General features: G+C 37.6%; 1 long non-coding RNA gene across 1 annotated transcript in view; it reads left to right on the forward strand.

Moving 5' to 3' along the window:
* Window positions 1-1,225: 1,225 nt before the first annotated feature.
* The window catches only part of LOC135412650 (uncharacterized), a 98,175-nt gene continuing 74,820 nt past the window's right edge, over window positions 1,226-24,580 (forward strand). Inside the window, exons 1-3 of the long non-coding RNA XR_010429831.1 lie at window positions 1,226-1,430; window positions 2,484-2,525; window positions 12,393-12,497. This is a non-coding gene — a long non-coding RNA (uncharacterized LOC135412650). The remainder of the gene's footprint in view (window positions 1,431-2,483; window positions 2,526-12,392; window positions 12,498-24,580) is intronic.

Raw genomic sequence — 24,580 nt, forward strand, 5'->3', positions numbered from 1 at the left:
AGGAGAAAACCCTGCAAAACTGGTTCCTACCTGTAATTCAGGATGTATGTGTGAACATGACTGTATCAACACACACAGGAGACAAGTAAGAGAAAGTAAGAGCTGTGTGAATGCCAGGAACTCAGGACAAAGATTTAGGCAGTTTCATCCCAAAAAAACTGTTTCAACAGTTTATTAATTTATTTGTTAGTTCATTCATTTGTTAATGGTGGAAGACACATTAAAATGCATTAAGCCACACCTCCAAGTTCTTCATCTTTCTGTGTTAATGGTTAGCAAAGATGGTCTTTCTGAGAACACAGATGACAACTGGACAAAAAACCCCACAATTACTATATGTATTTACCTTGCTCCTTCACAAATTTCTGCACAAGTGAATCTTAAAACCAGGCATTAAAAGCCAGAATTTTCTAACTTGGTGCCTAGTAACACTGAACATCATACATCACCAAGGAACTGGTTGCTGGATGGCCTTGAAGACAGGGGGAAAAACATGACTGTTCCTCAAGTTTCCAGGTAGCACAGAGTGGAGTTAAAAAAAAGAAAAAGTTATAAAAATAACATTGTACTAGTGTGCTACAGAAATAATAAGCATTTAGCAATGGGGGAACCAAATCTTTTACCTTGCAGGGGCCTGTATTTGTTGTTCAAACATCAAATAATAAAAGGTTAGACAGTTTTCCATTTCATATCTGTAATATTTTAAGTAACTATCTTTAATAAAGCAGCACACAAAGCTCAAATAATGACCTGAAACAGCACTATTTTACTGAAATGCCTTTGTAAAGCAATGGGGCTGCTGCTTTTTAAATCAAATTTCATTTCAAGCAATAATTTTAATAGCTACTTTAGACCCACCCCACTCCCTTAAGGGGGTGTTGGGTTCTGATAAAACCAAAATCATGAACTTGTTTTCTTCTAAAAGAAAAACATGCTTTAGTAATAGCTGTTTCTTTTATTAGCATCCCGCTGGTCGGTTTATTAAGTAGAGGGGGGGGGGATATAAAAGATAAGGGAAATAATTATGCCTCACACATGAGGGCAATGAATAGGGTTAACCCCCACTTGCCTGTAAGCTCAGCAGCATCTTTTCACCATCCCCGGGGGCTGATAATTCAGATAGATATAAATTCAGATGATATAAAACCACAAGCAGAGGGAAAGGAGTGACCTTGCACCTCAGTCTGTGCCACGGCCGAAAGCGAAGCAGCCTGCAGGGGAGGCCGCACGGACCGGCCGCAACCAGCCCCTCAGAGGGCTTCCCCCCCGAAAAACGAAGTTCTTCGTCCCTGAGGCAAAGGTGGGAGGAAACCTTTCCCAACCACACAGCCGGCATAGACCCACTAACCTGCCGGGAGAACGCCAAGCAGCCCCGAGAAGCGGAGCCCCCCCCATCCCTTCACAGCCGAGGGCAGCTCTGAGGGAGCGGGGTAATGAAGCCTCCAAAAAGGGCGTGAAACTGTGAGGGGCGGGGGCAAAGACGCCTTTAAAAGGGGAGGAAGCGGTGAGGGGCAAAGGTGACTCCAACAGGGAAGGAAACTGTGAGGGAGTAGTGGGCAAAAGGAGCCTCTAAAAAGGGAGGGAAAGTGTGAGTAGCAAAGAAGGCACAGAAAGGGTAGGAAAGTGTGAGGAAGCGGGGCGCAAAAAAAGCCTCTAAAAGGGCAGGGAGCTGTGAGGGGCAAAGAAAGTTCCAAAAGGGCAGGAAAGAAGGCCCTAAAAGGGCAAAAAGAGGCGAAAGGAATAGAAGGTTCTAAAAGGGTGAGAAAGAAGGCTTTAAAAGGGCGGAATACTGTGGGGAGGCCCTCAGACCTGCCTCAGGAACAGCACCCTGGTAAGGAGATACTGGTAAAGCTTCCAGGTGATTGCTCGCTCGGCTGCGTTTGGCAAGTTCATTTTCATTGCTCATGTTCTTTTTTTTTTGTTGTGCCCTGTTTGGTGGGTTTTTTTCATTTGGGGTTTCTTTTTAATTTGGTTCTAAAAGCCCCCTCAGAGCCTTGTGGGCTGCCCTGAGGGACCCCAGACTGTCCCCCCCCTCCCAGTGAATAAAACACACCTGAGTGAATAAAACACCCTCAGGAAGTCCTGTTTAAGAGAGACACCAAATGTGCACTGCTTGCACATTATTTAAGGAGACTTTCTTCTGGTGTTCCTCAGTTCTTGTTAGAAGGTGGGTATCGGCATGAGAAGTGGTTTAAAACCAGGTTGCTGGTGAAGGGCTGAGCGGCCCCACTGGGCCTGCTCACCCAAACACCACTGAAAGATGTTTAAGCTAAATCACAACTACAGCAAGCTAAAACACAGAGCAGGTGAGTAACTAACAATGGTTCAGTGTTGATGACCAGTTGTTCATTAGGCCTGCATGACTAGGTTCTCTCTCCGAGTAAGTTTGGGGGATATTTACACAGACCAACAACAAAACTTAGGCTCTGCAAAGTCCAATAGAGAAATTGTGATTGCATTTCTTTTTTTTTTACTTATTACAGGAGATTGTTGAAACAGAACGCAGAACTATTGCGGCAGCATTGGTATGAAATTTATAAAAGAAATTATTGATTTATATTATGCGTGTGGCTGTTTGTTCTGAGGATTTTTCTATAAAGCAAGTAATGTTTATGAAATATGAAATGCTATTTTAAAAATCTGAAGAAACAGGGAACAGTGAAAACTGACAACTCACTTCAAATCTGACACAGCCTCTCCAACACTGATTACTAGTTTATGCAGTGTTTGCTTTTCTAAGTAATTTAAGCAATACATTTTTAAATATCTCATCTATTACCCACCTCCTGCATGTTTAATGACTGCTGTGTAGTCAAAAGTCTGGAGGATTCTGTAAACTTTCTTTTACATGGCTTACAAATCTTCTTAAACCATAGTTGTTCTCATTTTCAGTCTGAAGCAAGAACAGTCTGTGGAAGCCTAATGACAGTGTTGCTTTGTTGCAGAATCTCACAATATCTCCTCTTTAATAAAAGAAAAGGAATTCTTGTCCCATTTTCCTCTCACAGTGTGGCAAATGCATCCTTTTTATTTCAATCTCACCATTTTTCATGTATTTAAATACTTTTCTTACTTTTGATTACTTCTTAAATCTCTGTATTTCACCTATTAAATTCTGCATTTGTGATTTTTGTGGATTCAGGCACATCCAGTTTTACTTTTTGAAGGAATAGTTCCATTTGTGGTTATCACTAGCTTGATGTCATATTCTGACTTAAGCAATCGTCAGCACCTGTTAGATTTCCCAGATATTAATAAAAGTATTATCTCAGTAAATGCAGTTCATATTCCTTTCCAGGAGCTAATGTAGTTATGATATATTGATTAGATCTTCTGCCTTAAGATGTTGCTCTAATTCTAAATAAATTTAAGCTGTTCTTCTTTATACCCTCTCTTTACTCTCACACTGTGTTTTTGGTCCAGATTCAAAGGAACAAACTGCAGACTTAAGCTGACAGATCATTGTATATAACAGCAAATACAAGGAAGTATTTAGTAATTCTAAAACTTTCATGTTATCTAGGGTATCGTTTTTCCTTATTTATGTCATGAACAGGAGAAGCACAGTTGGAAATCTCATTGTACAAGCATGGGAAGCTTTTACCTAGTCATTTAAACAGTTTAATCTTACTATGTGCTGATGTAACTGTGAAATGTGTTCTCTTTGCATTCCTAATTACTATAGAACAGATGGCAAGGCTGCTACTTTAAAGCAGCAAGCCTATTTTAAAAACTCTGTGGTGATTCTTCACTCTTAAAGAAGTTTACTGTGGTCTATGTGTGTGGGGGGGGAAAGCTCTTTTTTTTTTTTTTTTTTTGGCTTCCATGTTGCTAACCTAACATTCTGAATAATTTCAGCATGTTTTCAAAGGTTCTTGCTAGATTTGAACAGTTCCCAGAGAAGAAGTTACCTGACCAAGAGTATGATTTTCATCTAGTTAAAGGAGAAAAATGTCATGACATTTGTAATACAGAATACCATGAGCATCTTATTGAATATGAACACAAGTTAAACAAATGTGTATTTCAGGTATCATAAGTTGATTGTAGCTATAGCAATAACTCGTTTTTTATTTTTTTTAAAACAAAAAAAAAGAGGGGAATTTATAGAATTTGTCATTTGAATATTAGGTATAGAGCTGCTATGTTTGAATCCCAAAGATTGTCTCAAGTTCTTAATAACCATTAGAACAGCCCTATACTGAGAACTGGCTTTAATATTCTGCTTTTTATTCTCGAGAACACAATAAAACAGAAGAAAAGAAAAACTTGATCAAAATTAATGCCTTGTGAAGTCGGTCTACCTCTGCTTACCTTATTAGTTTGTAATATTCTTTCAAAATCCTGTCCATGAATTCCATGTTCTTAGTCATAGTCAGGAAAGGCTTTTTGGGAAGTACCAGTGAGGTTAAGTTTTCTGTGACGGCTTACCTTGCAACTGTTTTATTGTTACACTGCTACCTATGCAGATTAACAGTAGTACTGCAATGTAAGTGTGCTGAACACGTTTGCTCGACACATAAACCATTACAGGCTCAATTCGGAATTCCCATTGGTCATTTCTGCTCAGTGGAGGTTTGTCTTTTTTTTGTCTCATGTTTCTCCTTAGTAGTGGCCCACTGACCTGTCCCTTGTCTGCTCAGTACCGTTTCCAGCTTGTTTGGGTTTTAATTTGGAGTGCATGTTTTGGTTTTATATAGATCATTCAAAACACACTGAGACACAACAAAATGTAAATTACAGCACCGTTGAAATTTACTCTGCATTCACTTGGTTTTGTCTGTGCACTGCAGTTCTTGGCCCAAACTGTTGTCTCATCACTTTGCAACTAAGCTGAGAACAGGGAATTTCACTGGGCAAAATTAGCATTACAGAGTTCTTTTGTCTCCAGAGCTGCTGAGATCCTTGGCACTGCAGACATGGAACTCCTCTGATTTTGGGCTCTTGTGGTAACTCTTCTTTTCTAGAACTCTACTTGTTGCAGTGATTTACAGCTAAAACTGCTATCAGCATTTTCAAAACTTCATGTACATAATTTTGCCTTTCCCAGTATCCATTTTTCAGTCCCACTTTATTTTCCAGAGAAATATCGCTGCTAAAATCAGCTCCCTGTTCACCCTTCAGCATTCTGTGTGTGGAGAGGGTGGAACTCAGCCAGTTCTGTCCATCTGCAGCCAGACAGTTGTCTCTTCACTGTAGCTAGATTGGCTTCAGCTCCTTAGCAGCTCTCTGGCTCCAGTTCCATACTTGAAAGGTTCCTAGAAGATCAGGCAGGGATGATGGATGCAATGGCACTTAAAGGGAAAATAAAAAAAAGGGGGGGGGGAACTACATGGCCATGACAGAAGGAAAACTTAAAAATAAAATAGGGGCAGCATGACCATGACTAAAGCTGTATCATTCAGCTTTCATTCTTATTTTAATCTAAAAGGTCCAGTTCTGTAGGTAATCAACTGCCTTAAAACAGTTCAGAGCAAAATCCAATGTACAAAACCTTAGTTGTGATTTTAAGAAAAAATAGAGTGAGTACACTGAAACAGATAATCTCAGTCAATATTTTGGTTTTCCTTTTTTTCATGAGTTAAGTGATAGGTAAGTCTCTACATTTATTGTAGTACCTTCTTAACATACTTTGGCTTTTAAGAGAGCCCTGTCAGCCAATAATTATCATTGTACTTGAGAGGTTTCACAGTTTCAGGATAGCAGTAAATTCATTGCTTTACTGACAGCATTGAATAGTTTGTCTGTATCAACTATAAAAATGATTTTTTCCCCCATAATATATACCTTATATAGGTGATATTTTATACTGTTCACATAAAAATAGTTTTTTTTTTTTAATTTATGTACTTTTAAAATATAGGTTCTGTTGGATATATATTTAGAGGCAGGCTGAGTTATTTAAATCAGTTCCTTGTCAGCACCTGACTTGGTATCAGCAGCTACACATTGAACAATAGATTTTTAAGATGTGACTTCTGGCTGATAGCTCATAAACATTCAAGTGGAAGTTAAACTTCTGCCAGCTCCTATGGAAACTGCACAATTGTCCTTTACCAGAATGTCTTACTGAGAGGAGTGATCTGCTTCTCTGGAGTACATTCCACTTCTGTGATTTTCTTTATTTTGGAGAATCAAGAAATATTTAGGGATTACATTCCAGCTGCTTTATTTTTTTTCATTAAAGCATCCAGTAGGAGAGTATGAACTTTTATGTGAGATTGCTTTCACTGGAGATTACTACCATAGACAGATGTTTTTCTTCATTACCTGCTGTAATGGACTGCACGTTTACAGGAGCAGCAATAACTATCTTCAATAAATATCTTCAAAATTAAGGGTCAATCCACCTGTAGGAACTTTTTTTCAGCCATATATCGCAGACTGAGGCCAAGAGGAGGTAACTTTTAGATAGCTAAAGAATGTGTGATGTGTAAAATTTAATTGTATTCAGCTATAATAGATGTGAGCTCAAAATATGTTTTAAGTTATCTTATCAGTCTGATTAATGCAGTTCATCAGTCTGATGTAGGCAGTGTTCATCCCACCAGAGACCAGGAGAGCGATGATGACTAAGATCACCTCCTCCTCACTCATGTAGGCCAGAATTCCATGCTTGGCAACTCAGTATGTACCTCATAACTTGAGTTAAAGGATCAGAAATCACATTTGGAAAAGATGGAATAGGATTTGGGGTGTTCTAGCTTTGTATCAATGCAATGTCATCAATCCTCAGGAGCTGGAATTAGAAATTATCACTGCATGAGTAGCGAAGATGCTGGAAGCCAGCAGCAAGTGCTTCAAGAATGAGTTTGGCACTGTTAGGCCAGTACACAGCTCATCAACAAAGCCTAAAAGTACAAGAAAATCGATATTTATATTTTATATTTGCCTTCAAAAAGCAGACCTACTAAAAGTGAAAGAAGAAAGAAATTTAGATTAAACTGGTCAGCATAATGGGCTCACAGTTGTAAGGGTTAAAAAAGGCAAAAAATTAATCACCTAGTTCACTTTGGGATTTGCTTAATAGTCAATCATATAAGATTTTTTTACTGAATACATTTGAATTGGTTTCTTCAGTGAAAAATGCTCTGCTCTATCACATGTTCAGTGTGTGCAACCTAACAAGAACTCGAGTGAGATAAATGACATTTCAGTTCTGCTTCTGAATTTTTTTTACTGCCCAGTGGTTATCCTGGTTATTCCTATAGAGGAGAAGCTGTAAAGCTTGGGAGACCCGTTGTTTTTTCAATTCTTCTCATAAATGCAGTTAAAAGACTGGAGTATAGACATGGAAAGTGTAAGAGATGGTGCCAAAAGGAGGTAAAGAAGTAAAACTAGAAATGTAATAAATACCATGTTGGTTTTAGTTGTGCTAAAGCAGTACAAGCTACTCATGAGCAAAAGGCTTTCACTGCCCCCAGAATACCAAGGCCATCATTCACACAGAAAATCTCTGAAGGACTACTTAGTTTGATTATGTAGATGCAAAACTGCCTGATTGATTAATCAGCTAGGAAGTGACAGCTCATGGAAATATTTGGCCACAGTCTAAAAGAGAAAAATGAGGGCATAAAACTAGCAGTACAAGGATAATTCTCCATTCATTACAGACTGTGTGATAGAAAAGGTTTGAAAATTAGTTTTGATTATGAAGCCTGGTTCAGCATCAGCCTCTTACTTTCTCATTAGCACTTTTGAAAAGTAAGTCATGGCAGTATATTTCTTGCACTGCCACTCCATTTCTGTGCTTGTCTTGCTTTTCTGCATTACTGTACTGGAAGGGATCATTTCCACTTGGATAATTGTCCTCCTGTCATTTAATTGTAAGCCTGAAAACATCAGATATTTTAAAGTATGATGTATTTTCTCCACTCTCTGTATATTTGCCTTTAAACAAACATAGAAATACCGTGTAACTGCAGGGCCTGGATCTTCAAGCTGTGGTAACTGTAGTAATGCCTACTGAGCATTACTACAAGGTTTTGTTCCACCTGAACTAGATTATATGGATTCAGGTTATGTTGGGTTATTTAAGTGAAGACAAAAATACAGGAAAAGGAAAAGGGTTTTTTGAAGGGCTTTTTGCTCTCTGGGAATCACTTTGGATTTAATACTGCTGTTTCTTCCTTTCTCCTAATTTTTGTTATGACATATGTTCCAAATACAACATGCTTAGCTGAATGTGAAAAAAACAAATGTAAAGTGCCTTAAAATGAAATCAGAGATTATTTTTTAGGATAATAGTCTGCACCAAGCTCTGCCATTCTATGCAGAACAAGGGCAACCAGAGAAATCTCCTGCTGTTTCTGAGATGACCATTTAGTCCATCCATGACTGTTAATAATTATGAAGGACCTCTTTCTTCATTACACGTGTGTATCATGGCTTTTCAACCCCAGCTTAGAATTTACTGAGGGAATAGTACTAATAATGGAAATGTTCATTCAATAATAGCAAACAGAGATCTGCTTCATTAAGGTAGCAAACAAAATGCTTATTATTATGCAATGTGATCCTTGGGACAGCAGCTCTGATTTGTTCCTGCCAACAGCCATAGAGATGCATCTTCTGTTCCTAGGCATTCATTACATGAAAGATTTTTTTTTAAATTTCCTGTTGAAATAATGTAGTGGGTTGACCCTGGCCAGCAGCCAAGCCCCCACCCAGTCATTCTCACCCACCCCTCAGCCAGATAGGGAGAGAACTGGATGAGCAAAAGTGAGAACTCGTGGGTTGAGGTAGAGACAATTTAGTAAGTGAGGCAAAGCTTCATGCATAAGCACAGCAAAATAAGGGATTTGTTCAATACTTCCCATCAGCTGGTGGATGCTTGGCTCCTGCATTGAAAGCAGGGCCTCAGTGCTCATAAGAATTACTTGGGGTGCCAGAACACCATGACTGTGAACATCTCCACTTCCTCCTCTGTGCCCTAAGCTCTCCTTTTTGAGCCTGTCATAAGGTAAGGAATGTCTCTTAGGTCAGTTCAGGCCACCTGCATCCACCGTGTGCCATCCCAGCTTCTTGTGCCATCCCAACCTACTCACTGAGCAGGGAGGAGGTGAGAGAACCTGCTGCTGTGTAAGCACTGCAGCACCAGCCAAAGCACTGGTGTGTTAGCACTGTTTGAGTCCCAAATCCAAAACACAGCACCACAGAGGCTGCTGTGAAGAAAATCAACTTCACCCGAGCCAGACCCACTACAAATAGCTGTAAGCAATGGACTACACTGAAAAGCAGCTTTGTGGAAATCTCTGAGGTTTTTCTAGGCTCTTTTGCCACTGTATTCCTACTGTAGTTCTCCCTTGCAGATGGTGTCATCAACCCTTTTGGAAACATTCCCTAGATAAGAGACTGCTTACTGAGTGTCTTGTTGTTTGCTGCTACCCATCACTTCATCACTAAATACTGTCAATATGATGGTTTTCAACATTTTCCAGTTCTTCTTACATTTAAAGAGAACTTAGGTTTTAATTGCTTTTTTTTAATTGTTCCAGTCTTCTATTAAGGCTATTTCTTCATTTATTTTGTGGAGAATAGTACTGAATAACATAGGGTAAGAATTGAAGCATTAAAAACAGATGAGAATTGTTTATGAATATCTGTGTTACCTGCTGGAAACAGCTTCTGAAAGACTACCTTTTTTTCCTACCTTTTTCCCCTTTCTTCTTTAGTTAATGGAATTTCTCTGTGGCCATCTTCTTATATATGTTCTCTGGTACTTTTTTGGTATAAATGAAATTATTCTCTAACATAGCATTCAGTTGCCCTGCAAATGTTAGTATTGCTTAGGTAATCAGAGTTTTGAGAATTTATTTCTGAACTAGAGCAGATCTGCCTAGTGTTGACATCTTTGAAAAGGTTGACTACTTGAAATTCAGTTTTGCCTGGGTGATCCTGCCATTTTCCTGAGAAAAGGAAAGTGTGACATTAACAGTTGTTAACATTTTGTTACAGGGCACTTATTATGAAATGACACCTGAAGTATTCTATATTTCAACAAATTATTACTGAGGATGCATTTTGCTTTTGAATTCAGGGGATGATGTTGAATTTAATATTCATTCAGAAGTACCCAGTGCAATTTACAATGACAACCAAAAATAATGAATAATATATTTATATCATCCATTAATAACCATCCATCCATTTAAAAGTTTCATCCTAATGCATTCTGGAAATCTGCAAATTAATTATGCAAAACCCTGAATGAATATAAAATTGAAATGCTTAAGAATTTAAATGATGCAATTAAATGCTATTGCAGGTAACTTGAAGTTATTTTCTTCTAATACTTACTCATCAATCTTAATTTCAGTACCACCATTTAGAAACAGAATCAGCTCCTATATCTTGTCAAAATATTGGAAGTTTGAGCAAAGACTGTATTCCTATTCCTTTGATTACATTATTTCCAGACATGAATTTAAAGCCTTCATTTAAACAGAACTGGCCTTTTTAAAGACAGATTACAATGCTTCAAAATCAAGAGGATGAGATCAGTGGTCTCAATTCTCATTCTTTAAAAACACCCAACAAATCCAGCAATGAAAAGTGATCTCAAATCATAGTTACCTAAAAAATTCTATTTAAACTCTGTAGCACTGGCAAATCAATATATAGCTAGTGATGATTAAGATTTTCTAACCAGGCCACCTGAGAAGTTCATATACAATATATATTTTTATTATTGTCATTTTTAGTTACATAGCAATATCTTGCTTAATACTTTCTATACCATGCTCTACCTTGGGGTATAGATTTATGTCCACAGCAACGGCTCTGTAGCACCCTGGCAGCATAAAACCAATTTCTGTGGAATTTCTGTGCTTCTGCTGTCACCTCAGAGACTAAAGAGCTGGAAAAGGATCTTTCCTGTTGCATTGCAGAGCTCTGCTCCCATCCTTCCTTGTAGGTAAGGTACAGCTCTTCTCCCATGGGCTGTCTAAACTGCTTCTCTCAAAAAGGAGGAGTTTTTGTTTTGACAGCTGGCACCCATCCTTCTCTTATGGCTGGTTTGTCTGCACATGCCTTGTCTTGACAATCAGAGAGTACACAGGAAAAACCATAAAATAGTTTTTGCAAATAATAATTTATACTGTAAAATAATAAGAGGCCATGCATACTCTATCCCAGTTAAAAGGCAGCACAAGGGTGCAGGAAATCCAAGCTGCTGAGTGTGTAATGAAGTGTGCAGTGAAATCTTCAAATCTGTGTATTCCTTAAGGGTTTGCAGATTTAATGCTTCAGGATCAACCTTCCTTTCTGTGTATCTTGTCCCTTTGGGATTACTCTCTACAAATATCAGCCTGAAAATCTGGGATGAGTGAGGACTCTTGTCCATTGGAGAGGTTCTCACAGCAGTTGTTTAGCTGTGCTCCAGCTCACAGATACACCTTTTTGTGCTTTAATAGTACTGACACACTTCTAAAATCTCTCACCCAGCTTCACAGTGTGGACTGGAAGGCAGCTCATGATGCTAAAGACTGTTACCTTAATAAGTCACCCTTATTGAACAAGTCAGGCTTGGAATCAAGTTTTCAAGACAAAACAACAAAATAGAAAATAAAAATTTAAGTGAAGGCAGATGGTCTGTAGGGTAGGAAAGGCTGAGACACTTTGGGTAAAAAAGTTTGAAAATACTTTGATTTAAAGAGCCTGGTTTAAACTCTGGGGAGAATGTTTGTTTTGTTGAGGGTGAAATTATTGAAACACTCATTTTGAAAAACAGCTTGAGAAGGATATCCATCTTATGAAAAATAGCTAACTTTTTTCCTGTGTTGTTTTCATTCTCTTTTCACATACGGCAGTGAAATACGTAAATTACAGTAGTAAAATATCAGATTTGACAGTTTTCAAGCCAAATTTAACCTAATGAAAAATGTGAAGAAAGTTATTTGAAAGTGAAGTTGTTTTTTTTTTTTTTTATTAAGTGGGTTTTGTCAAATCACACATTCTTAGGTTGCATTATCAAGTCATATGTTTTAAAGGCATTAACTATTTTTCATATGTTCTTTAATAAATACAGTCTAAAATCCCTCACTACAAACACTTTGACTTTTAAATTCTGACTGTCAAATACGATTTTACATTAATACAAGGATTTTATATGTGCATATGTATCCACACATTATATTTATTAAATAAAATCTAGCATTTGATTAAAAGTTTGACCACAAGATTTTTGACAGCTGCTACTGAAGTTTCTGTACGACCTCATTTACCCTGGTATTTTCATTGACCAGGTTTTTTTTACTTCAGTGAAAATAACCTGATTTTATTATAATTTTTCTCCCATTTTGAAAGCAAAGCAGTGAGTTCAGCAGCATATCAAATTCAAAGAGCTGTGTCACTGCAGAACAAAAATGGGATGTTTTCTCCTTCTCTTTCAGAGAACAACTCACAGGAGCACAGGAACCTGAGGGAAGAGGAGGCCCTTTGCTGATATAGGGATGTTGGCTGAACAGGGTAAAGTAGCCTTGGACTCCGCTGGAAAGGTAATCAATGTCCTCGTTTCAATCTTACAGAAGTTCTGCAATCTCATCAGAAACACAGGAATAAATATTTAGCTTCCTTCCTCTCCTCCCCTGACACCATGGCTTTCTGGATGCAGGGCGTTAGCCGTTGCATTAGTTTATTGATCTTTTAATGTAGGATCTAACTTGCTTCAGGGGCGCCATAAATACAATACCATGAAAGTCCTGCCATATCAATATTCATTTATTTTTATTGATTGCTTGCCACTTCTGAATTCTGGGGACTGAATTAATGTATGCTGAATAACTACTTCGATTAATGAAGCAAAAATTGGCTCTAACAACCCACACAAGCTACAGAAATGTTTTCTATTACAAAGCTAATTATTTCTTTTTTTACAGTCTGCAATTACTTTCATAATTTGACTTATCCTTGGGACGTCACTGGAAGACACAGAATAATGAACCAAAAGCTATTTATAAACTTTCATTATTTACAATATCATACAAGAACATCCTTACTATAAGTCCTTATTTAAACACTGGAACTAATAGGTGAATGTGACCAACTTAAAACATTTCAGAAGGTGAAATTTTAGAAGACTGATTTGAGGTGTTTCTTTTTTGTGTGACTGTTTTAGCACACAGAAAAAATACATCCATGTCTGTGTCTATTACTCATACAAACAGATATACTGTTGGATGAGCTATAACACAAGGTAGGTGAATATATTCATGAGTACTTATTCTGAAACATGGTCAAGGTGTCATAGTTGTGCTTTCTATTTCCTCCTTTGCACAGCAGGTTTCTCTTCACAGCACTTGTTTTTCAGGTACCAGTCAATCTTTATATATTTGACATTTGACTTTTATTGAACTGCATCTTTTGCAAAAGATGGTTTTTTTCCTTTCCTCCTTGTTAAATGTAATGTAGGCCTCTTTTTTTTTTTTTTCTTTTTTCCCTGAGTATTCTTCTCTAAACCTTAAAGTCTGCTAGTAAAATTTTCAAAACCGTGATGGTATAAAAGCCCAGGGTTTCCTTTGTTGGGGTTCTCTCCCCTGAGGCACCCATCTCTAGCTGTTATTTTTTTATTGCCCCATGATTAAATTATTTCGAGGACTGGGATGTCAAGATTCTGCTATGGGAAAACTGAGACCAAGCCGGTAAAGAAACCTGGTCTGACTGTGTGAGTGGGGGGGTTTAAGTACCTAAGACTAATTTATTTTCGTTTCAGAAATGGCATATTTTTTCTTTGCAGTATTTGTAAATGTCCTGGGCTCTTTTGACTAACCTGAAGTCTGTTAAACATATTACAAAAATGCAGAGAATAATTTCAAATGAAAATCCAGAAGTTTGAGTGTGTGTTAAATTATCTGCTTTGTTGGGCTGAAGTTCTGTAGGGTTCATGATAAGGCATTAGCATGAGAGATTTTGTTATGCAAAGGAATAAAAACATCACACCTAAACTTTGATTTTATTTAGGTAGAAATGTCATGGGAGACATCAAAGAGTATGACTTGGGTTTTGTATACATGTATTTATAATATTACAACCTATTTTAATGGACATTTTTCCAGTGGAAGACAAACTTGGTTTTGAAGTTTAAATGGAGAAAAACTTAGATAGTTCCTATGTATTTATTTACATTTTGTACTTATAATATTTAACTAATTTTTGCTATATTTTTTAGAGTCTTATATTCTTAATTTTTTTATTTTCATTTATATGACAGTATAAATGACATACATTTCCCTCCCTGTGAAGAGGTGAAATTAGGTCCAGTTCATTCCTTTTTAGACTTCCCTGTTAAATGGGAATACTGAATGCAGTTGTTAGATTGTATTGTCAGGCTGTATGGAATGCCTTTAACTTATCCATATATATAGCACAGGCATAGGCTTGCTATTACTAGGGAAGTTATGCTGTGTCTTCTTCATTTGAACACAAAGATACAATGACAAATACAGAGACTGCTACAGGAAACTGTCCTTAGGCAGGGTTGAACTGATACAATGGAAGGACAAATGCTCATTTTGGAGATGGATGGTTTGTGAACGCCCAAGTTCAGGAGGGATCCAACAAGACCCAGGCATGTGCACTAGATTAACAAATAGAAACTGAAAGCTTTGGAACAACTTTTGAAACATTTTCTTTTCCAAACCTCACCATTTCAGTTTTCCTTAGATCAGCTTCCACCAGCTGCTCTTACAGGAGGTGATTTTCAGTGGCTAGTCAAACATCCACAGAGGAATACATGTTGAATCTGCTCATGTTACACATGTACACGTAATGATACAGCAAACGACACATCATCAAGTGTAATGGTGCAATGTTGGCAGATAAAGCATATCCTATCTTGTAGTTTCTCCCCAGAGAGAAAATCCTCCAGACCTCCCCAAACAAGTCACTTCATATCAGATAAGAATGTGGTCTTTTGGCTTCTCAAGTATCTTAGTAATATGTGTGGTTATGACATCTAATCTTAGCTTATATCATTCATGCCTTAGTACATGCTGTGATGTATTGTAGTGTAATGGGATTGATACAGCCTGATTTGCAGAACTCTCAGTGACAAATGGGTTTGGAAAATGGGTGAAGAAAAGGTCATTTCTTTGATATAATTGTCAAACTCTTTTCTACAAGAACAATTGGTTTAAAGGATTATCAAGAACTGAAGAGGATTTGCTGTCACATTAGATACAGGTCAAGAGTTTGCGAGTTTTAAAAGGTAATTAACACAAGTATTTTAAGTGGTATTCTGTGTATAAGAGTGGGTTCTGCTTCTGTGTGCATATAAACTCAAATCTGACTTGCAAGTGTAAGTCACAGGGGGAAAAAGATAGAGCTGTTCTTGCAACAGCTTTGCAAAGCACAAATTCTCAACAGCCTCTACTTCAAAGAGAGAATACCTGGATCCCATTCCCCCAAACACAAACCCAGTGCTCCTGTTCTGGCAACCTGCCTGTTCAGCTGATGGCCACAGAGAACAGGGAGCTCTAATTCTTTCCCAGACACACACTCCCCTTCCAGCTGTCTTTTGTTCCTAAATCTTGGCCTGTTTTCAGAGAGAAAACTCCTGATTCCCTTCTAAGTCCGTACTTGAATATGTACCCCAGGAAAAAAAACAAACCAAAACAAAAACCAACCAAACAAAACAACAAACCAACCATAGATAGGTTAATTAAACTTCTCTAAATCCTGTCACATTAATCTCTTTAAAGGAGAAAGTCCATGAATTCATCACTGATACAGGATGCACAGAGTTTAACTTTTATTTTGAAGTCTATCATTGGCCTGCTGAATAACATAAGGATTTGATTATCTCATGGCAGAGTTACCCCATTTATAAAGTACTGATAAAGATGTTACTTACTTTGTAAAATGCTTTCAGAGCTATAGTTTCTATGAGAGGATTAGTTTGTAATTCTGTCAGCAAACCTACTTATATTAATCAAACCCCCAATCATACCATCAGTCTTCTTAAATTTTGGGTTTAATTCTTTAAATAATGCCAGTTTGTTGCTCTGCAGACAACACTATAGGCTAGGCACTGATGTGTCTCAGAAGCCACTCCATCTCTTCCCTGCATGTTGTGCTGTTCCTCCTCCCTCCTGTTCCTGAGTAATCCTCCTTTCAATTTTAGCGAGTCAGACAAATGTTTCCAAAACAATCTTTGAATGATGGCTTTGTAAGCAGCTAAGTGAAAAGGGAAATGTGCTGTGCAAAGCTTCTTTGTTTATTGCTTTTGCTGACTGCCTGAAAGTGAGGTCACAGTAAGCTCAGAGGGCTTGATATAAATGAAATAATTTAACAAGAAAATACATCTTCAGAAAGATGACACTGCAAAATGCCACACTTACCAATCTCACATACATACCTATCATAGTTGTCATTAAAATGTGATTATGTATAAATGAAAATATACATGGCTTCCAGATTTATGCAACTCAAGCATATTACTACTGTAGTTTTACATGAAAATAAATCAATCCAACATCAAAATGAATGCATGAAAGCAAACAATTTCCATTCCTGGGGTCATCACAACCTCACTGAGGCTGGGAGGTCTTCCAATGATATAGAAGCAGAAAATGGTGGCAGCATTCTCTTAATGCTGCTGGCAGAAAGAGGGATGGATTTTCAGAGGAAAGAGTTCTGCCATGTGCCCTTTCCGTATGTTCACTGGTTCCTCTGGCTGTAAATGCGTTTACATCTGAGCAAAAACAATAATCGCTTTTAAAAAGTTCAAGAGCCATGTTAGCAAATATTTTTTATATTGACCACAAATATAATCATAAAAGATTGGATAATATCTGCCATTCCTATGCCAGAAATCAGTAAAAGTTCTAAAATAGCAATCATCATACATTTATGCAACCAGATTAACCTTGGGCTCTGGAATTTATGGCATTAATACCATTAATTTCTAATGAGCAATGTAAAAATACCTAAGATGACAGGAAAACAGGTTTTGTTATTTTTTATTATGTGCCATAGCAATGCAGAGATTTTTTTGGCTTATTTTTCTTGGATTTTAGCAGAGAGTGTTATTCAGCCAGTGAAGTGTATGTAGGAAAGTGGATGCATGTTCCCACACTTTTTTTAAGAACAAAAATTCCTAAGTTACAGAGAGTGGAGATCAGAAGTCAAAAGTTGCTTCTGTATAGAGTGTGAAGAGTAACAATATTTTTTTGCTGGTCTATAGAAACCTGTGCAGAAGAAATAAAATTGCTATCTTAGGTATTTAAAGGTGAAAAAAGCAGTTCTACATTCCTGCTCCCCTCTGAACAAGCACTTAGCTGCTTTGCTGCTCTTTTATCCAAGAGAAATAACTTCCACTGTGATGCTGATTCTTTTTCTTTGGCATTTCCCACTAGCAGGCGAGAGCATCATTCTCTCTTATTGCTTGGAGTACCTACATACATTCCTCCAGTGATCTGTTTTCATCACTTGTACTTTTCCTCTGAAGCTTGACCCTTTTAACAAGACCTGTATGGACTAATTTGCAGTAAAAAAGTATCCCTGTCATTTTTCTGAGTCCCCACAAGTTTCTAACTTGTGGCACTGAGCCTTGTTGCTAAACACAAAGCTGAAATACTATTTAGTAATTAATCCAATAGTGTACATTTTTACTTATTTTTACTAAGTTCTGGTTTGTGGGTGACTAAGCAAAAAAATTGAAACACAACTGGGAAAAAAAATCAGCCAAGAAGGAGCAAAGTCTTGCTGACCTGTGCATTAAAATAGGACGGTTCTGAGTGGTGGCCTCAGGCAGATAATCATATGTGGAGTGATGGGAGTAGACTACTGGAAATATAATTATAAAAAATTGATGAGTTGCTAACATAATGCTATAAAACATCAGCTGCTTCAGTAGCTTTGAGAATACAGGAAACTTTGAAATATTGACATAAATATGCTTAGAGTGACTGTGAGGGATCAAAATCAAAAAAGTGGGGATAAAAAGCTGATTAAACTGCTGGTGAAGTTCTTCTTTTAACTGAGCTGACTCTTATTAGACTGAATTCCTGTAAACAGTCTAGTGCATAAAAATAAAGCATAAATGTAACTGAAACTGCTTTTTGTAGCATAACATCTTTTATTTCAATGTGAGTTAAGGACAGTTTGAACAGCTGAAGTGGAATTTTTAAGAGGAGGGGTTTTGCCTGAATATAAGTTTCAATGCTAGAATGTCAGTACTAAACAGCTGGAGACAAGCAAACATTTTTGCAGACATTTCTTATGATTTTTGTTGTTTCTTCTTGTAGAGGGGGCCACAGGAAAAATGTCACTAAGGTTGCTCCGAACTGCTATAGCAAGATTAAATTCCATTGTAACATAAATGGGATGTGTAAAATTTATAGGCCCTTGCTCATGTTTTCAGCATATGCAGAAAACAGTTTCTTCATATTATTTACAAGCTTAAGAAACAAAGTACCTTGACAATGTTATGATTGTTACAAAAATGTTATCATATTTAAGTTTCATCTGCTTGGGGTTTTTATGGTGTAGTTCAGCTACAAGAGTAGGACACCTGCTACCTTTATATGTGCAGGAACAGATCAAAGGAATTTAAAAAGCAGTATTTGTATATGATTTCATTAGCTATTATATAAATATACATATAAGGTATTCAGGCCTGGTTTGTACTCATACTTACAGACACACCATCACCAAACAGTCCACCACAGCTCTCCCCAGCCTTGTAAGCTGCAAGGAAAGCACTGCAGGAGTTCATCACTGCAATGAGCAGCAGTGTGAAGGCCGTACCACAGCTGCACAAGGAACTGGGCTTTAGCCACTATCCCGCCATTCTTGCTCTCTCCTGGCTTGCCACAGGTTTTTGCCTCTATCCTGGCTGTCAAAGCTGCTGAAAGAAAATTAGTTCTAGAGAGGAATTTGTGCCTTCTGGGTACTTGGCACAGAATTCTGTCATTCCTGGAGAGCTTAGACATCAGCACAGCAGAGGGATTGATCTGCTGGGGCTGGGTGTGAGCTGTTCTGTTGGTAAGGGTATCAGCATCCAAAATATAAGCACAGTTGTAACGTTTTGATAAGGTGGGAACCCAAATAATGACCATTTGAAAGGTGCTTTTTAGACAAGGATTCCCTTTTACCATGCAGAGGTTTATAAGGTGTTATGCTTGCTTGGGAAATTGTTCCCTTTTCTCTGCCAATTTAAAGTGTACACAGTTAGTGACTGAAATAGAGCAATTAATGTTATCTAAAGAACTGGCCTACTCCTATTTCTCTTGGAGCAAGAGAGAAGAGGGGGGAAATTAGGTTAAAAAGGCAGTATTTTTGTTAGCTACAGGGTACATAAAAATTCTCATTCATTTAAAGAAATAAACTGCAACTGTAACTTTGGATATTGTCTGGATGGATATTGGTGGATGAAATTGGGGAATTTTTTCATGCTGCACTTGTGGCATTAGGAGTAGCTGTACTTGTTGGCACTGTATCACAGTACATTAAGTAAGTTCAGGTTACCTGTAATCTTTGTATCACAAATGATCCAGCATGGGTCATAAATTCTGTTAATGTGAGGTTGCCTAAAATAGAGAGGAAAATAATCAGTCATTCTCATAACCTGATCTAGCCTGGGTAATCACAAAAAAGGAGTTGTGACAGGAAGCAAAGGAAAACATGGTTCATTTAATCTTTTATAAATTGATAAAGTCTTGCAGCTTTAAAGGAATGACCCCTTTCAAAGCAAAATAATCAAATCCATCTCTTGTCAGTTTGGGGAGATTTATAATTGCAAGCGGATGATTTTTTAGCAATCCTGTCAGTCTGCTTTTCAGATCAATGCCAATGAAATATTTTGTTTACGATTTAACCTCCATTTCCCCTAGAATTTGTGACTTTTAATACCAAAAGTAGTTATGTCCAACTCTATCGATCCACTGGTAAATTAAATGGCAAACGAAAGCAATTGTATTATTTCATCAAAACGCTCTCAATCGGGAGCAAAATTCTTTATTAAAACAGGCTATGTTGCACTGAAATGGAAAGAAAGTTTCATTTCAAGAGTGATCTTTTTAAAAAGCAGAGAAAGACCTTCACATAGCTGGATTTATTTGATGGGAATAGTACAAAGGTAATAAAACTGAAATTGTATATTGAATTTCTTTTCTTTCATATAAAGACAAAAGACCCAAAAAGAAGGTGTAAAACTTAACTAAAATTCACATGTGATAAATTTATTCCAACAATGTATTTTCTGTTTTTTTCTTCAAGTAGTTAATGAATAACTTTTCTGTTTGGAATTATTGGGTTTATGTATTTTTATTTCCTGCCAAATCCTCTGAAATACTGTGTATAAATACAACTTCTATATAAGTTATATATTCACAGTGAGAGTGCTGTGATGCAAGGACATAGTGAACACTTGGATAAAGAGTTTCAGAAGAAAGGGAAGGGCAATCTGTTTAATTATAAACATTTTTAAGAGGGTATTTCCAGCGTGGAGTAAGTTAATATTTCAGCCACGTAGCAGATCAGAGAACCATAGAATCCTTCAGGTTGGAAAAGAGCTTTAAGATTATCAAGTCCAACCATTCTCCCAGCACTGCCAATCCCACCACTAAACCATGTCCCCAAGTTTTTAAATAACTCAGGGGATGGTAATTCAAGAGTAGACTCTCATCAAAACAAGGACACTCATATAAAGATTTATTCTTATGTGGTATGATAATTCTATAAAAGACTAAATACTTAGCAAAAAGTAAGTGGGTTTAATAGTAAACTGTGATTTTAAAGTGTTTTCTTGATCGCACTGACTTGAAGCACTTGAATCAGTACCATCCTCTTAACAAATTTCCAGAGAGTCAGATCTGTGCAGCTTGCAAAAGCTAGAGTTTATCCATCTGTAAATATCTTCTTTAAGATGGTATTGGCTATTTAAGCTTGAGGCAACATGAGAAAATTGATATTTTTATGATGAAATTCAACCTGCTACAAATAGAGCACCAGGATTCCTTTTAAAGGTAATCATCTACCTGTGTCTCTGCAAGCAAAATTATTGATGCAATGAATAAAAGCACTGTGGCATAAATAACACATTTGTATATCCCACATTTTAGATTCTTTTCACTTTTAGGGGTATGTTTTTCAGCAGAAGCATTTATGCAGAGAGCTCACCTTTCAGGAGTAGGTATAGCCTACTGGTTTATTTTCTTTTGCTTCTCATTGTGACTTGTTCATACTGCTAAAATCCTATTTTGTATAGCACGAGGACGAGAACATGGCTTGGAAACTTGCAACTCTGCCCAGCACTATGGCAGGATGAAATGAAAATTTGTTCTTGCTGTTTCCACAGATCTTTTTGATGTGAATAATAAAGCCAATAGAAGGAACAGGATTGCTGTTTCACAGAAAATTTCGAGTTTTACTGATTTTTGTTTTGATCTAGATCTGCCTAGAGTTGCAATTTCAAATTTTCCTACTAATTGAGAACATGTAGAATTCTGATTCAAATCCACCAAAACATGTAATGAAGCAGCTCTCCTACTTCATTGGCATTCTCTTCAGCTTTCCTGCTGCTGTTGGCACAGAAGCTGACAGGAATACCAATGTCACTGAGCAGGCAGGTTGTTCCCAAAATCTATAATTCTGGGCAGTTTATCCCAGAAGGGAACTGTGCTTTGAGAAACACCAGCATTCAGATGGATTGACTGGATACAATATATTGTGCTGTACCATGATCACAGAGCTCAAATTCCTGCCATTAACAAGGGTTAATGCCCTTCAGGGATTCAGCAAGGTTTTTTAGAACTCTTCCTGACATCAAGAGATTTTATCAGTGTCACTGAAGGAGTGAATTGCCTCTGCTTAAGGCTCCCATGGTTTCTGAGCTCCAAGGCTCCAAGTCATTATAATGCAAAATATACAGGCACTGCTCAGGATTTGGAGATTTTTGTATCAGAACATGCAAATTTTCATTTATTTTTATCCTCTGCAGCGAACCTTTTGTCTCCAGTGAGGGAAAGAGCAAAGGTGGTGGCAGAGTGCCACCTGAAAATAGCCAACAGCCTGTTAATGTCATTTGCTCATATCCATGCCCCAGCTCTGACTAAGTCTGCAGAGGCCACCTCATCTGCCCATATTTTAAATATTCATCTCCTCTAGTGTTCTCTAGGTCGTGGTTCCTCTGTGTTCCTTACTGGCATGTACCTGTTTGCTGAAATTAGATTTCAGAGAAAAACTGAAATACCTGTAGCAAAAAATAGCTTAGTCATTTCTGCAATCAGCCTCCCCACCTCTTAACAGAAACAAATTTAGGGCTGCTTCAGTGTAGGGAGAATCTTTTTTAAGAAAAAGCCTGATACCAAAACAAGATTAAAGTTGACATTTTAACTGTAGGTCCTTCTAGCTGAGGAATAGATTATTAAAATACTTTTAATTACAGAAATCACTCAGGTCTCTTATACTACAAAAAGTACTATTTTGGAGGGTTGGGCAGTATACACTCAGTGGAAGAGTTCACACGGATTAATCTGCCCACTGGGATGCCAGTCAGCCAGTTTGGTTCTCTCAATGGCTTACCAAGTTTTGATACACTTAGTACTGAATTTGATCATCAAAGTTCTGTAAGTCAGGTGGGATTGATACTCCTATAACAGCTCCACTTGTTTTTCTTTTTCCTTTCTTTAATTAAATAAGAGAGTTAGTGAAATTGCATTTTCTATCTTTGCTGTGCAGACCCACAGAGCAGGTATAAAGCTGTCTTTGATGTGCTTGCTACGAGTTCACGATTTTAATCTAGCCAGATGAATTGCTCACCTATATATTTTATGACAGTCACAGTAGCCAGCCTGCAGGAGCTGCTTGAGAAGCATAAATTAGCCATATGCCAGGGGGTTTCATTAACAAACATCTTAATATGAGCATTGATCTCGCTGAACGTGGCACCTCGGCTGTAATAACAATGTTCAAGTTGCTCTATTATGCTTAGATGTGCATTTTCCTCTTCAGCAGATAGTAGAGTTATTGAGCCTTCCACAAATAAACCATGTAAGAAGCAGCTAAGTATGTTAAGAGCCAGCTCCTGGTCTGCTGTAAATTAGTATGGATTTGCTGACTTCAGAGGGGAGGTCCCTGCCATCCCTGTCCGTATGGAAATACAGGCGCAGTGGCAAGCAAATAGCCCGATCAGCTCAGGTCACACCATGAGGGCCCGTGCTCTGCTCAGTGTGGCAGCTGCAGCTGAAAAGGAACTATCTGTGTGTAGACAGGGCTTGAAAGAGCTGCAGAGCACTCTGATAGTGCTCTGATAGTGCTCTGTGAGCTGGGAGCATTATCTGTGAGTCAGAGACCATTCAGAGCAGCAGCATATTTGTAATTTGTGTGCATCACACTTGACCACTGTGGGACCCGAGACAAAATGTCTCTTAGCTGAATGCTAACCTGCTCTGATCCTATGCCATTAATACTGGTATAGACATATAGACACACATTTTATCCTTAAATATAAGACTGATATTTTAATGATTAAAGCTATAACACTTAAAAATAAGTAGGATACTCAAAAGCTCAGAGTCCATCTGTTTAAACCAAAGATGCAGAAGTTTGGAGTATGAAATTCTTATGGGCAATTTTCAAAAGGGTAATTTTGTGACCAATAATTAACACTTCAAGTTAGATAAACTAAAATAAGGAACATGCTATAATTTTAAGAAGTAAAAGCTAATTGCCTATTAAGGGTCAGGGAGCAAGAAGAAATTCCTTCACTACTAACATCTCACAGGTTGCTTGGAGGTAGATGATGAGATTCCATCAAGGAAATCATCATCCTTCTTTCTTTATGCCCTATATAGACCTTGACAGTGGATCATAGGACTTAGCAGGGACATTTATAGCTCTTCAAGACAGATGGAAGCAAATCTGTGGACTTGGTAGCAAGTATTGTAGCCAACACAGGAGAATCCATCACTTGGATAAGTGAGCGACCTATTCTTGCTTCCCACTCTCTTCAATAAGGGCTTGACAGACAAGAATTCATGCTGTGTGGTACCTAAACTATAAAAAGTTTACTGGAACTGTTGGTGAGTAATCGAGCTTTGGTTTGCACTATTTCCTGCAGTGTCCAATGCTCTGCATGTTACAGTTCTGTTCCCCTGATATCAGACTTTGCCAAGAGAACAATCATTTAAAAATGGGCCAGTTGTCTGACATACATTAGCAAATCCACCCTTTCTTCTGTAGCTAAAAAGACAATTATATCTTAAAAATCATGCAGTATGTTAACCATAATGCTGAAATACTACCACTCGGCTTTAAGAAAAGAACATTGAAATATTTCCTTATATGAGCATGCACACACCCACTTGAACTTATTTTCAATGTACCTCCTGCAGATAAATCTCTTGCCACATTCAGTGCTCGTTAACAGTTCCAGATATCTCAGAAAACAATAGTTATTCCAGAGAAAGCGGCTGGATTTGGAATGGGATCATTTCATTTCTTGAAATCAGAACAAGAAATCAGTTAGTGGCAAAACAATATTTACTACTTTTTGCAATCTCTATTTCTGATTTCTACTCTGCTAAATTTTTAGATCTGAATTTCAGTGGATAACTTTTGTTTGATTCCTTACTGGGAT

Source organism: Pseudopipra pipra, chromosome 4 (assembly GCF_036250125.1).
Source record: "Pseudopipra pipra isolate bDixPip1 chromosome 4, bDixPip1.hap1, whole genome shotgun sequence".
NCBI lineage: Eukaryota > Metazoa > Chordata > Aves > Passeriformes > Pipridae > Pseudopipra > Pseudopipra pipra.